We start from the raw sequence: 13,093 nt of genomic DNA on the forward strand, positions 1-13,093 counted from the left end.
TTGATGAGGTGGGAAAGCTCGTAAAAGCCAAATACATCAGGCTTGTTTCGTACCCGGAATGGTTAGAAAATGTTGTGTTGGTTCCAAAGATCGGAGGGAAATGGCGTCTTTGAATAGATTTCACTGATTTAAACAAAGCATGCCCTGAAGATCTTTTCCCATTGCCTCAGATCGATTTGTTGGTCGACTCGACCGCGGGTTGCGAATTGCTCAGTTTCCTGGATGCCCACCAAGGTTACAATTAGATAGGATTAGCCCCAGAGGATCAAGAAAAGGCTAGTTTCATCACTGATCGATGGATCTATTGTTATGAGGTAAAGTCATTCAGACTCAAGAACGCAGGGAGCAATATATCAACGATTGGTGAACAAGATGTTTGAGAACTTGATTGGGAAGAACATGGAGGTGTACATAGACGACATTCTTGTAAAAAGTGTCCAAGCGATCAAGCATGTGGAGGACCTGGAAGAATGCTTTGAAATATTAAGAAAGTATCGCATGAAGCTAAATCCAGAAAAATGTTCTTTTGGTGCACGAGGTGGCAAGTTCCTTGGATTCATGGTTTCGCAAAGAGGAATAGAGGTAAACCTTGAAAAGATAAAGGCAATTTTAAGCATGACTCCTCTGCGGAGTGTGAAAGGAGTACAAGAATTAACTGGAAGGATGATTGCTTTGAACTGTTTCATCTCTAGATCTCCAGACAAAGGCTTGCCTTTCTTCAAAGCTCTAAGGCAAGGAAAGGGATTCAAGTGGACGGAAGAATGTCAGCAAGCATTCGAAGACTTACAGAAGTATTTGACCACACCGCCACTCCTAGCAAAACCCCGATTTGGGGACACATTGATGCTTTATTTGGCGGTATCACCTGAAGCGGTTAGCGCTGTGTTCGTGCTGAATGAAGAAAGAGAGCATAAACCTGTGTATTACATCAGTTGGGCCTTACATGGAGCCAAAGCTCCGATATACAAACATCGAGAAATTAGCGCTTACCTTAGTAAATGCAGCAAGAAAATTACGCCCATATTTTCTATGTCACCAAGTGGTGGCGCTTACCAATCGCCCTCTAAAGCAAGTGCTATCTAGTCCCGAGGCGTTGGGCTGAATGGTTAAGTGGGCCGTTGAGCTGAGCGAATTCGGACTTGAGTTTAAACCTCGCCCAGCTTTTAAAGCACAAGTTCTTGCAGATTTTCTTGTTAAAATGACCACTAATGAGGCAGAAGGCTCCATCCTGACTTGGGTGGTCCATGTAGATGGATCCTCAACTTCGCATGGGAGCGAAGCCGTGGTATTGCTAGAAAGCCCTCAAGGTGATAAATTGATGTATTCCATTAAATTTCAATTCCCCGCGTCAAATAACTGGGGCCGAATATGAAGCACTCTGATACGAATCTGACCGAGCATGGCGTGCAAATGATTGGAAGGAGATTTAGAGAGCGTCGTTGTTTCGGACCTTCAATCTCAATAATGATGAATCAAGCATATCCAAGCAAGTGGTAGAGTTTAACAAAGAATATAATGAAAGAGTCCCGAACAACCAAGCATATGAATGCAAAATGGCCCGAGAGAAATTTAACGAGGGGACGTAGCGATAAGTTTAAAGAAGCACTTCAAGGATTCATGGTGACCTACCAAGGAAGTCCTCCAAATTGGGTGTCTAAATTAGAGGAGCTTGAGGAACATGGACACAATGATGGAAGTGTTTGGAATGTAATTCAAGTGCTAAATGACCATAAGAACAGCAGCACGCGCGCGCACTCGCGCCAAAAGCGGCACAGCCGCGCGCCTGAATCGGCGGGGCCGCATGCTCCGCGCTCGCCATCGCGCGTGAATCAGCGCTACCGCGCGCTCCGGGCTGGTGCAGGGCAGAATGTCGCGCGCCATTGCGCGAGAAGTCGCGCCATCGCGCGCACTGCCGTGTCAAACTTGCTAGCCAACATTTGTTATGAAATTTTACACTACTTTTTCATGTTTTATTGATTATATATGCATTGTATCAGACCATGAACGAAATAATTCAGATATAAGAAATTTCTTGAGGTTTCTCTCAATATTCAAGGCTATTTTAGCTTTGTTCTTCACAAAAATCAAACTTATCAAAGATTGCATCTTTGTGGCGTTTGTCAATTGTTTACGCACGGATTGTCAAAACAAGTTCTTTGAAGGTTCGTATGAAATTAGATTGTTATTATCGTTGATATTTGTTGCTAAGTTTTAATCGCTTAGAGGTGAATATCACAAATCGTTGCTTGTTTCAAAAGATCGGGACAACACAATCGATCCTTATTCGTTATTGAATTGAGGGCGTGATTTCAATTAATCGTGTTTGCTTTTTAATTCATACGAGGATTCGTATCATTTGGTATCATAGCATTTGGTTCTCTTTGATTCAAGTAAGTTATCGTTGCTATTTTCAGATCTGTCTAAAATTTCGTTCTGTTCTCAGATCTATGTTATCCTTTCGTTTTTATTTTCAGATCTTTTTAAAATTTTGTTCTATTTTCAGATCTGTGTTGTATTTTCGTTTCTGTTTTCAGATCCTGTTATCCTTTGTATTTTGTAAGATCTGCGTTATTCTAGCGTTCTTGGTTTTGCGCAGTCCAAGTGAGACAGTTGCGAGTGTCCACGAGTTGAGTCTGATTGGTTTGATATACAAGTACAAATCTTGAGCATATCTTAGAGAGAACTATCAAATTCGAGTGAAAACACTTGAGTGCGAGCGTTATTTCTTTGGAGTGACCGGTGAGTATTTTGTAGTGAGGACAAAAAAAAAGAGAAAAAAAAAGAGTCGAGTGAATTTTCATTGGAGTGACCAGTGAGGATTCGTGGTGAGAAAATTTATTCTTTATTATTTTCTACTAACCTTTTCTTACAGGTATAATGGTTGACGATCGTCAATTTCAAACAATGTTGAGAGGGTTGGATACAATATAGGAGAAGGAGTTTAAGCCTCTACGTGAGAGGTATAAGCGGAGTGAAGGAGAGGAGATGTATGATAGGCAAGATGATGGGAATAGACGAGGTAGTAGATTTGGTGGGGATAGAGCTTTGCACGTGGATCATGGTTATGATAGGCGATGTGAGGAGAATAGAAGAGTGGGCAGAAGAAGTGAACGTGATGTGGGTAGGGAGTCATTGACACCCAATTGGCGGACGAGCTTGGAAGAGGAAATTATTGCTAGGCCAATGAAGGAGTCGAGACGTGAAGCTACCAAATATGAATATCAAGGTACAAGTAAAAACTCAAATTCTAGTACTTTTGATATTATATGTTGTTGGTGTTTAAAATTTGGGCATGATACTAGACAATGTCAACGTAAGGAGCTGACAATAGTAGAGTCGTCGGTTGAACTTAAATCTCAAGTGGAGGTTGAGATTGTTGGAAAATTTGAACATGAAGTTGAGGTTGTAGAAGAACCTGAATTTGAGGTTGTGGTTGAGAAAGTTGTTGATGATAGTATTCCACTAGTTGATGAGTCGAATGATGTTAAATTGTGTACAGTGGAAAGTGAATCATTGGGTGGTAAAGAAATGTGTGATTTGTCTATTAAGGAAGAGGAGAGTAGGCAAGAAAAAACTTTGTTGCTCAAAACATTTGAAGAAAAACATATTTCTTTTGCTCAATTGAAACGAAAAGAAATTATTGATGATCAAAAGAGTGGAAAAAAATGTAATATGGTCGAAAGAATGAGTGAACAAAAGAGTGAGATGACCATAGAAAGAAAAAAGAAGAGAATGATGAAATCAGAGAAAAAGGCAAAGAAAAAGAGGCCAAAGAAAAAGAAAAGAAAAATAATTCTAAGGCCCAAAAGAGTGAGGTTGAGAGTTGTTTATTCTTGCATAAACCCTTTCATGTACCTTTGTACAAAGTGGTTTATTCTCATTATGATGATATAGCCGGTTCAATCCCGAGCATTATTATTTCTCCTTTGCAGGATTTTGGTGAAGTCGTGATGAGGATGCAAACAATTGTTGATGATGGGACGATGCGATGGGATGGCCCATGTGATGTTTAGAGCCATCATCGTGAGGTAAGCGTAGTTGTCACCGCAACGACTATGAGGTATGACTTTCTTTGCTATCTCAATTCTTTGTTTCGTTGTTTTCCAGAGTTTGGGGAACATGCTACAAATGTGGTAGTTGTGAGGCCTAATTTAAGTTTTATTCTTGTCTCAAATTCTTATGGTTTACAAAGTAGTGAGATATTGCATGTACCTATTGAGATTTTTGATTTGTCACGATTTTATAAATTGGTGGGACGTCGTGTTAACAATGGTTTGTATGCATTAGACTTAAATCCATGTGTCGTGTTAAAGGATTGCATGAATGGTACATTGGGCATGTTATATTGGCATGATTATTATTATTTTGGTGATAGTGGTGAAAGGAGCATGAATGAATATAAGAATTTCTATGTTCATGATGAATATATTTTTAAGAAGATTAAATTGTTCATATTATGTTCATTTTATGAATTAATCGCTAATGCGGCGTATTGTTGTGATTTCATCATTGATAAAATTCATGATTATATGTGTTGGTTGCATATGAAGAAGTATGTTAAGTGGTGTAGTCAAGGGTGCATTGGATATAGGGAAAGGGCATCTAAGCAAGATTTTTATATGTTGCATCAATTATATCTTATTCCTAGTAGACTATGGCCGTACTCATGTATGGATATTATTTTGGTGTTGACTAGGTCTAAGAAGGGGAGAAATCTGATATTGGTGATATTTAGTGATATTTTATCATGTGGTGTAAATTTTTATTTGATATGTGGTAAAGTTGATGAGTTTATAGATAAGGCAACGGGGATGTTGGGATCTCCGGTGCAAAAGGAGCGGGCAAACAATAGCACCTACAAACATGAATTTAAAGGTAAGCATGTTGATAATTTAATTCTTTTTATTACTAACTTGCTTCGTTTTTGCGTAGGTAGACAAGATTTGAGGACAAATATTTTTGAAGAATGGGAGTATGATACAAATCTGACCGAGCGTGTCGTGCAAATGATTGGAAGGAGATTTAGAGAGCGTCGTTGTTTCGGACCTTCAATCTCAATAATGATGAATCAAGCATATCCAAGCAAGTGGTGGAGTTCAACAAAGAATATAATGAAGGAGTCCCGAACAACCAAGCATATGAATGCAAAATGGCGCGAGAGAAGTTTAACGAGGGAACGTAGCGAGAAGTTTAAAGAAGCACTTCAAGGACTCATGGTGACCTACCAAGGAAGTCCTCCAAATTGGGTGTCTAAATTAGAGGAGCTTGAGGAACATGGACACAATGATGGAAGTGTTTGGAATGTAATTCAATTGCTAAATGACCATGAGGACAGCAGCACGCGCACACCCGCGCCAGAATCGGCGCAGCCGCGCGCGCGCATGCGCGCCTGAACCGACGCGGCCGCGCGCTCCGTGCGTGCCATCGTGCGTGAATCGGCGCTACCGCGCGCTCCGGGCTGGTGCAGGGCAGAATGTCGAGCGCCATCGCGCGAGAAGTCGCGCCACCGCGCGCACTGCCGTGTCAAACTTGCTAGCCAACTTTTGTTATGAAATTTTACACTACTTTTTCATGTTTTATTGATTATATGTGGATTGTATCAAACCATGAACGAAATAATTCAGATAATTTAGATATAAGAAATTTCTTGAGGTTTCTCTCAATATTCAAGGCTATTTTAGCTTTGTTCTTCACAAAAATCAAACTTATCAAAGATTGCATCTTTGTGGCGTTTGTCAATTGTTTTCGCACGGATTGTCAAAACAAGTTTTTTGAAGGTTCGTATGAAATTCGATTGTTATTATCGTTGATATTTGTTGCTACGTTTTAATCGCTTAGAGGTGAATATCACAAATCGTTGCTTGTTTCAAAAGATCGGGACAACACAATCGATCCTTGTTCGTTATTGAATTGAGGGCGTGATTTCAATTAATCGTGTTTGCTTTTTAATTCGTACGAGGATTCGTATCACACTCGTAGCAGGAATTAAGTTGGCTCTGTCGGCAGTAGATAGAAGTCTGGTGGTGCACAGTGATTCCTAGCTAGTCGTTAACCAACTCAATAGACTTACGAAGCCAAAGAGGAAAAAATGAACCAGTATGTGACCCGAGTTAACGAATTACTCACTCTACTAGAGAGCTACTAGATAAAACAAGTGCTCAGGGCAAAAAAATGAAGTGATAGACGGTCTGGCCAAGATATCCAGTTCCTGGACTAACATAGACAACAGAACGATAATTTTCCTAACAATCAGTAAGGAGGAGGCAGAGAAGACCGGTTGCAACATCTTTTGCATATAAGGAGAAGAACCGAGCTAGAAAGAAGAAATTGTTAACTATTTAATGTGTGACGATCTCCATCGAGATCCCGCCGCTGCACGTAAGCTAAGGATAAGAGCTGCACGATTCACAATTATAGATGGATAGCTTTATAAACAAGATTACTCTCAGCCTTTCTTGAAGTGTCTCACCCCGAGCAAGGCAGACTACGTTATATCCATGAAGGAATATGTGGAAATCACTTGGGAGGAAAAGCACTGGCTGCCAAAACCTTATGATAAGGTTACTTTTGGCCAACCATGAGGAAAGATGCCATGGAATTGGTTTGTAGAACCCGTTAAATCAAACTACGTATAAGCCATGCATAATTTCTAGTATTTAAATTAAAAATGATTTCTTTATTTTTTTGGCATTTTAAAGTTATTTAGTCTTAGTTATTTATTTTAAATCGCATGAGTTTAGTTTTGTCTTTTTAGTTAAATAAGCGAGGCCGTACTGGAGTTGGAGTAATGAGATAAATTTTAATAATGAGAAAATATTCCTAGACTTAATTTAAGATAAAGAATAATTTATTTTAATGTAAAAGAATGTTTAAGGATTTAATTAATTAATTGAAGTTAGTAGTAAAAAAAAAGTTCATTTATGCCCAATAATTTAATTAAAAGCCTAAATTAAAATGTGATCAATTGAGATAAGTTAATCTAGGCTTATTTTATTTAATAAATTATAAATTTACATGTTAGTAATTTACTTTAAGGAAATTTTCATGCATGCAAGATAATCACTAAACTAATTAATTACTTAATTCATTAAAATACTTAATGGGTAGATAAAATTTTAAAGATTTAAAATACAATATTTAAGCAATATTCCACCCCATTTTAATAAGCAATTTTCGGCCATTACTTAGAAGATTTGAATTTAGTTAGTCAACTCACCACTTGATTCATTTCCTTAATCCATTCTTGATAAGATAATCCATCACCTTTTAATCAATACAAATTATTAATTAAGCAATATTCCTACCCATATTTGATAGCTAAAAATCGGTCATATCTCACCCCATTTAACCTCCCTCAATCAAATGATATCATAATTATTCCTTATCTCACAAACTAGAAAGATAGCAAGATTATTCTCTTCCTTTTATCTTGCAACCTCCCATTTATTTTCCTAGCTTTCCCTCCCACTCTTAGTCTCGAAATTCAGTAGGTTTTCAGAGAGAAAAATCGAGATTTAGCTAGGGGAAAAACAAGAGAGAAAAGTAGAAACAAGAGAAGAACACTCCGTCTCCTCCGCGCCGCGTCGTCGTAATCGATTTGTTTTTGTTTCAAACAAATCCAAGGCATGTTTCTATCATTCTTTTACTCTTCAATCGAGTCATATTAATATTTTAAAACATTTCATGTGCATGATTGAAAAGGAAAAAACCGAAATATTGTCAAACCATTTTCGAAAAGGTAGTGCAGAATTTTTCGGCTTCACCCTATGCCTCACGGTTTTTGTTGTTTTTGTTGATTTAAAGGTTGGCTCGATTCCAGGGGCTCAAAGCTGCATCTAGACATGTACTAGGGCATGTTAGGGTCATGTAAGTCCATTGGTTCCAGCCCCTATACGCTGGAGAAAGAGTTTTGACAGCAACTCTCCTCATTGCAATTCATGAGTCTCGAAAATTCTGGTTTTGGATTGTTCAAGGAGGTTCGAATCTTGGTTGGCTTTTGAGCCTATAACCATGGTTGGAACCCTTCCTTGACATGTCTAGCACGTGACCAAGATGCCCTTCCATGGCTTGGTTCACGTTCCCATCGGTTTTTAAAACAAACAAGACAAGCACCGCCTTCGGCCCTCTCTTTCTTTTTCTGCGTGAGTTGTCTCGGCTTTTGGGGATGGTGTTGATCTTGGTTGGCTTTTTAGCCCTTAGCCATGGTTCACACAATACCTCATGATGTCTAGATTGAGCCATGGTTGATCATATGGCCACTGGAATGACACATGACAGCGAGCGATCCAAACAATCGCATGGTACAGAATTTGTTCTTGGTGTCTCGGCTTCAGTTTCAGTTGTCCTAGGGAATTGCTTGGTTTGTGGTTGGCTTGTAGCCATTAGCCATGGTCCAAGCCATGACTTAGGATGTTTGGAAGAGGCTCTGGTCGGTGGTTCAAGCCCCAATGGCCATTAGCCTTGTAAACGACGCATGCAAGTGCAAGCGCTGTTGCTGTATTCAATGGACAGCAGGTTTGTGCTTCGGTCTAGAGGTTCGTTTGAGTTCTTGGTTGGCTTTTAGCCTATGACCTTGGACTGGACAGTACCTCATTGAGTTAGGAAGGTCATGTTTTTGTCCGTTTGTGATTCGGTTAAGTTTAGAGATCGTACGAGAATTTACGGTGCAATGTGCCAAAATGACTCTCGAAAGAGCGTTTCTTGTTTTTGGCCTCCATTCACCAAATTTCGACTTGTACAATTTTATGAGCTTTATTTCATCATTTTAGGTGTATTTTAATCATGACTAAATGATGGTTCGATGTCGGTTCGGGTTGGTACGGAGTCATGGTTAGAAATTTAGTTGTTGGTCTAGTTGGCCCTGTTTTTGGGTTCAATGACTAAGTTATTTTCAAGAAAAAATCATTTGCATATTTTTCATGTAAAAATTAGGTCGCAGCGAGCCTGGGAACGATCCAACCCATTCGTTAAATAAAATAGGATATTTAATTATATTACGTGCATAAAAATATAAAATGTTCATTTTGAGATATATGCGATATTGCTTGTGGCCACCTCACGTTCATGGAATTGCAGCTTATCATGGGATTATTACTTCATCTGGTGGTCACTGACCGGTTCATGTTCATGTATTGGTACGGATATCCAGTCCAAGGGCTGTGATGATCTCTACCGCCCAGTATACTGTGGTTTAGTCTGATCAGACGATTCATTTTACGTTATGGGCCACTTGCGTAGAACATATTCTCAACAGAAAATTATTATATGCTATTTCATGACAGGGCTCTATCGAGCAAACATTTCACTTACGATTTTCAGTTCAGCTATGCACGTACTTATAATTATTCATGACACGATTTCCACGTTACAATTTACGATATGATATCTTTAAATGGCATGAAACTTTATGATATATTTTATTTGTTATTCACGATATATGCATGCTTAGTCTTTAGACTCACTAGACTTGATTGTTGTAGGTACTGATGAGGTCGGGACCGAGGGCGGGGACTAGTGAGCTAGCTTGGGTCAGCAGTAGTAGGAACCCGAGGACCTCATTTATCAGTTTATTTATAATTTTTATGCAAACTCATTTTATTCACGATGAACTATTTTAAGTTGTTGTTTTGAAACAGATATTTACTTCTGCTGCTACTTTAAACATTGAATCTTTTTATCAGTATATTTTATGAATAAGACATTTTATTTATTTAAAGAGAAAATTTTAAATTATTCCGCAAATTTTCAAATACAAAACACGGGCCTCTACATGGTTAGACAATGTCGATTGTGCCAAGAGTACACCAATCTTTATCACCAACTCGCGACTTTTTACAACCACTTGAAAGCCCCCTACCTTTTTCCCAGTGGGAAATAGACCTGGTGGGACCTTTCCCCCAGCTACAGGACAAAGAAAATTTCTCATAGTTGCCTTAGATTATTTCACGAAGTGGGTCGAGGCGGAGCCATTGGCAAAAATTTCGGACAAAGACGTCATAGGTTTCCTGTGGAAAAACGTAGTGTGAAGGTTTGGGATTCCCCGAGCACCGATCTTAGACAACGGCGCCCAGTTCTCTGGAGTAAAACTAAAGGAGTGGTATCAGGGTCTCTCTATCAAACAACTATTTACGTCGGTCGGCAACTCACATGCCAATGGGCAAACAGAGGTAACTAACCGAACTATCTTGCAGCATATGAAGACCCGTCTCGCAATGCTAAAAGAAACTGGGTGGAAGAATTGTCGAGCGCTTTCTGGGCATACCGAACTACACCGCGCACATCAATAGGGGAATCACCTTTCAATTTAGCTTATGGTGTTGAAGGAATAGCCCCCGCTGAGATAGGAGAAACTTCATTGAGGGTGAAACAGTACAAGCAGTTTGAGAACGATCAGGCCCTCCGAGCCTCCTTGGATTTAATCGACAAACTGCGATAGAAAACATCCGTTCGGGCAGAAAGGTATAGGGCACGCATGGCTAAGGTTTATAATGATCGAGTAAATCCCAGATCCTTCCAAGTAGGAGACTTTGTGATGAGAAAAGCTGATGTCTTGCGCCCCGTCGGAAAACTTGACCCAAAGTGAGAAGGCCCTTATAAAGTAGTAGAGATAATCAAGATGGGAACTTATCGCCTCCAACACCAAAATGGGAAAGTACTACCTCGGCCACGAAATGTAGCAAACCTGAAGAAGTTTTATGCACGAAGGGACGTAGGTAAAAAGAAAATAATAGGTTGCGTTTTGTTGTTTCTTGTGTCATCATTTTGTCCATGTATCTCCACCGTTACAATATTGAATAAGATTGTTAGTTATTCTCCATTGTTAGCAAGGACTTTTTTCATGTGAAATACTCCAAATACGTATGCTTATATCGCCACCTACCCATGTAGTCGTCGAAGGCTCCCAAAAAAAAAGAGAGGTTTGGCCAACCTCGTGGGATTGCCGACATGATGGCTCTGGAGAAGGTACGTGATGAAACAAGTCCCGGGTTACCTCATCACCATTAATGGGGGTTTAGGACTTCCCCTTGAGACATAATCTTGGGAGATTGATCCCCTCCCAAGTACACTTGAAAACAAGCAGTACTTCATCACAAACAAAGCTACAACACATCGCACGGTATGAAGCAAATTTATAAATGAAGTCATCGAATATGAAAATTGAGCAACCTCATTGCTCAAATGAAACGACTATCCAATCCATGCGAAAACACAATAAACAACATTGCGATAAGTAACAAATTAAAATAAACACATCTAAGGTAACGTTATGCTTCTCCCTCAATAGGGAGGAGATTCAAGGCTTCAATCATCTCAGCATTGTCCGAAGGGACATCAACCATGGAGCCTCCACCCACCTCCGAGACACTTGGCTCAATCATCATCAATATCTCTTCAGGCACAAGTTTCTTCTTCAGTTGGTTTCGACAATCTAGAACTACCTCATCATGAATGATCATGGCACGATCAAGTACCTCATCTCTAAATGCAGAGGATGCTTTGAAATTCTGAGCGCCTTTCTCCTGAGTCCTTTTCAAAAGATTATTGCCCGCCTCGAAGTCAAGGAATTGACCACCAGTCTTGACCTCAATAGCATACTTCTCTTCGAGGATTGTAAAATCTTTTAACGTGTCCGCAAGCTTTCCCTGTACTTGCAGAAACTCCAAGTTGATATTTTCTTTCTCTTCAGTAAGACGAAAATTTTCTTCTTTCAATCAAGCAACCTCCTCGTGCAGCTTATCTTGACAACTGCGCAGCTTCTCCTCCCGAACTTGCACAGCACTAGCTAACGACAAACCCTACAAATAGCATAACAAAAAATTTTAAGGCGGACAAAACATGCAATATTCTAATATAATAAGCACAATACCTGACATGAATTTCAGGCAAGGGAATGGGCAAATGAATCCGTGGACAACGACATTAGATGGACCATGTCATAATCTCCAACAATGCTCTGTCCTTTCTTCCATCAAATATCCGGATCATCTAAATCCCAGAAAGAGTCAGCCTTCTCGCTATGGTTCACCCCATCGACAAATATATGTTTAACACGAGGAGTCTTGGAAGGTGCTCCTTGATCATCCGCACGGATCCTCTTAGGATTCTTTTGCGCTTCCTCGTCATTCTTCTTTTTCACCCCTTCATGACCTCGCCTTTTTGCCTCTCCTCCTCCCCCATTCGCAGGCCTAATCTCCAAAGTTTTGTTTTGTGAGTTAGAACCCGACCCACGGACATGCCCAGAATGTGCTAGTGGGATCCCCCTACGGATAGGGTCACAAAAGTCGTGAACATCCCGGTTTGCAGGCGCTCTACTATCCCCAGCAAGTGGGGAACGCCTCCCCACAGTGTCCTTGCGAGCTCAGATCGTTGCCAAAACAAATCTATCACCTGCACATATACAGTTGGCCGAAAAATTTATATAAAAAAGATAGAATTAGCAAATTCTAGTGCGAAATAATATGGATACTAAAGGAATAACCAACACAGAGTACAAAAAAATCATAATTAAATTTATACCAGCAGTCATTAAATTCCTAGGATTAAAAAGTTCTTCAAGAAGACCTAAGTCACGACATTGAAGTTGAAGTGCACGGTGAGTCCCTCTCGTCGCAATCACCCAAACTCCCGAACTCCAAGCCACGGGTATCCCCCACCCGCAATCCTTAAAAAAATTAAGATTTCAAAAACTTCTAGGAGACGGAATTCGGGACAAAAATTTACATTTGGCTCGAGGTTGAAAGTAAAAAAAACGAGTCCGGTTTTCTACTACGCGTCGAGAAAAGTGAATGGAATAATTCTACAGACAAAGACATGCGAATTTGCCTCATCTTATGACAAAACGCTAAATAAACTATAACGACATTTGGGGTCAATTGACTAAAGCTTATACCAAGGCTTTCGACCAATTCCACTAAAAGAGGTTGCGGAGGAAACGATAGTCCACCAGTAAAGTATTCAAGGAAAAGGATGAAATGACTCAACGGTGGGTTATGGCAGTCATCTTGAGGCCCCGAAACCTTAATGTCACACTCAGGTGGTATTCCAAGTACTTTTCTCAAACCCCCCACATCTTGGATAGTCAGAGCATCTCTAT

The sequence above is a fragment of the Primulina tabacum genome, chromosome 17, assembly GCF_025594145.1.
Source record: "Primulina tabacum isolate GXHZ01 chromosome 17, ASM2559414v2, whole genome shotgun sequence".
Lineage (NCBI taxonomy): Eukaryota > Viridiplantae > Streptophyta > Magnoliopsida > Lamiales > Gesneriaceae > Primulina > Primulina tabacum.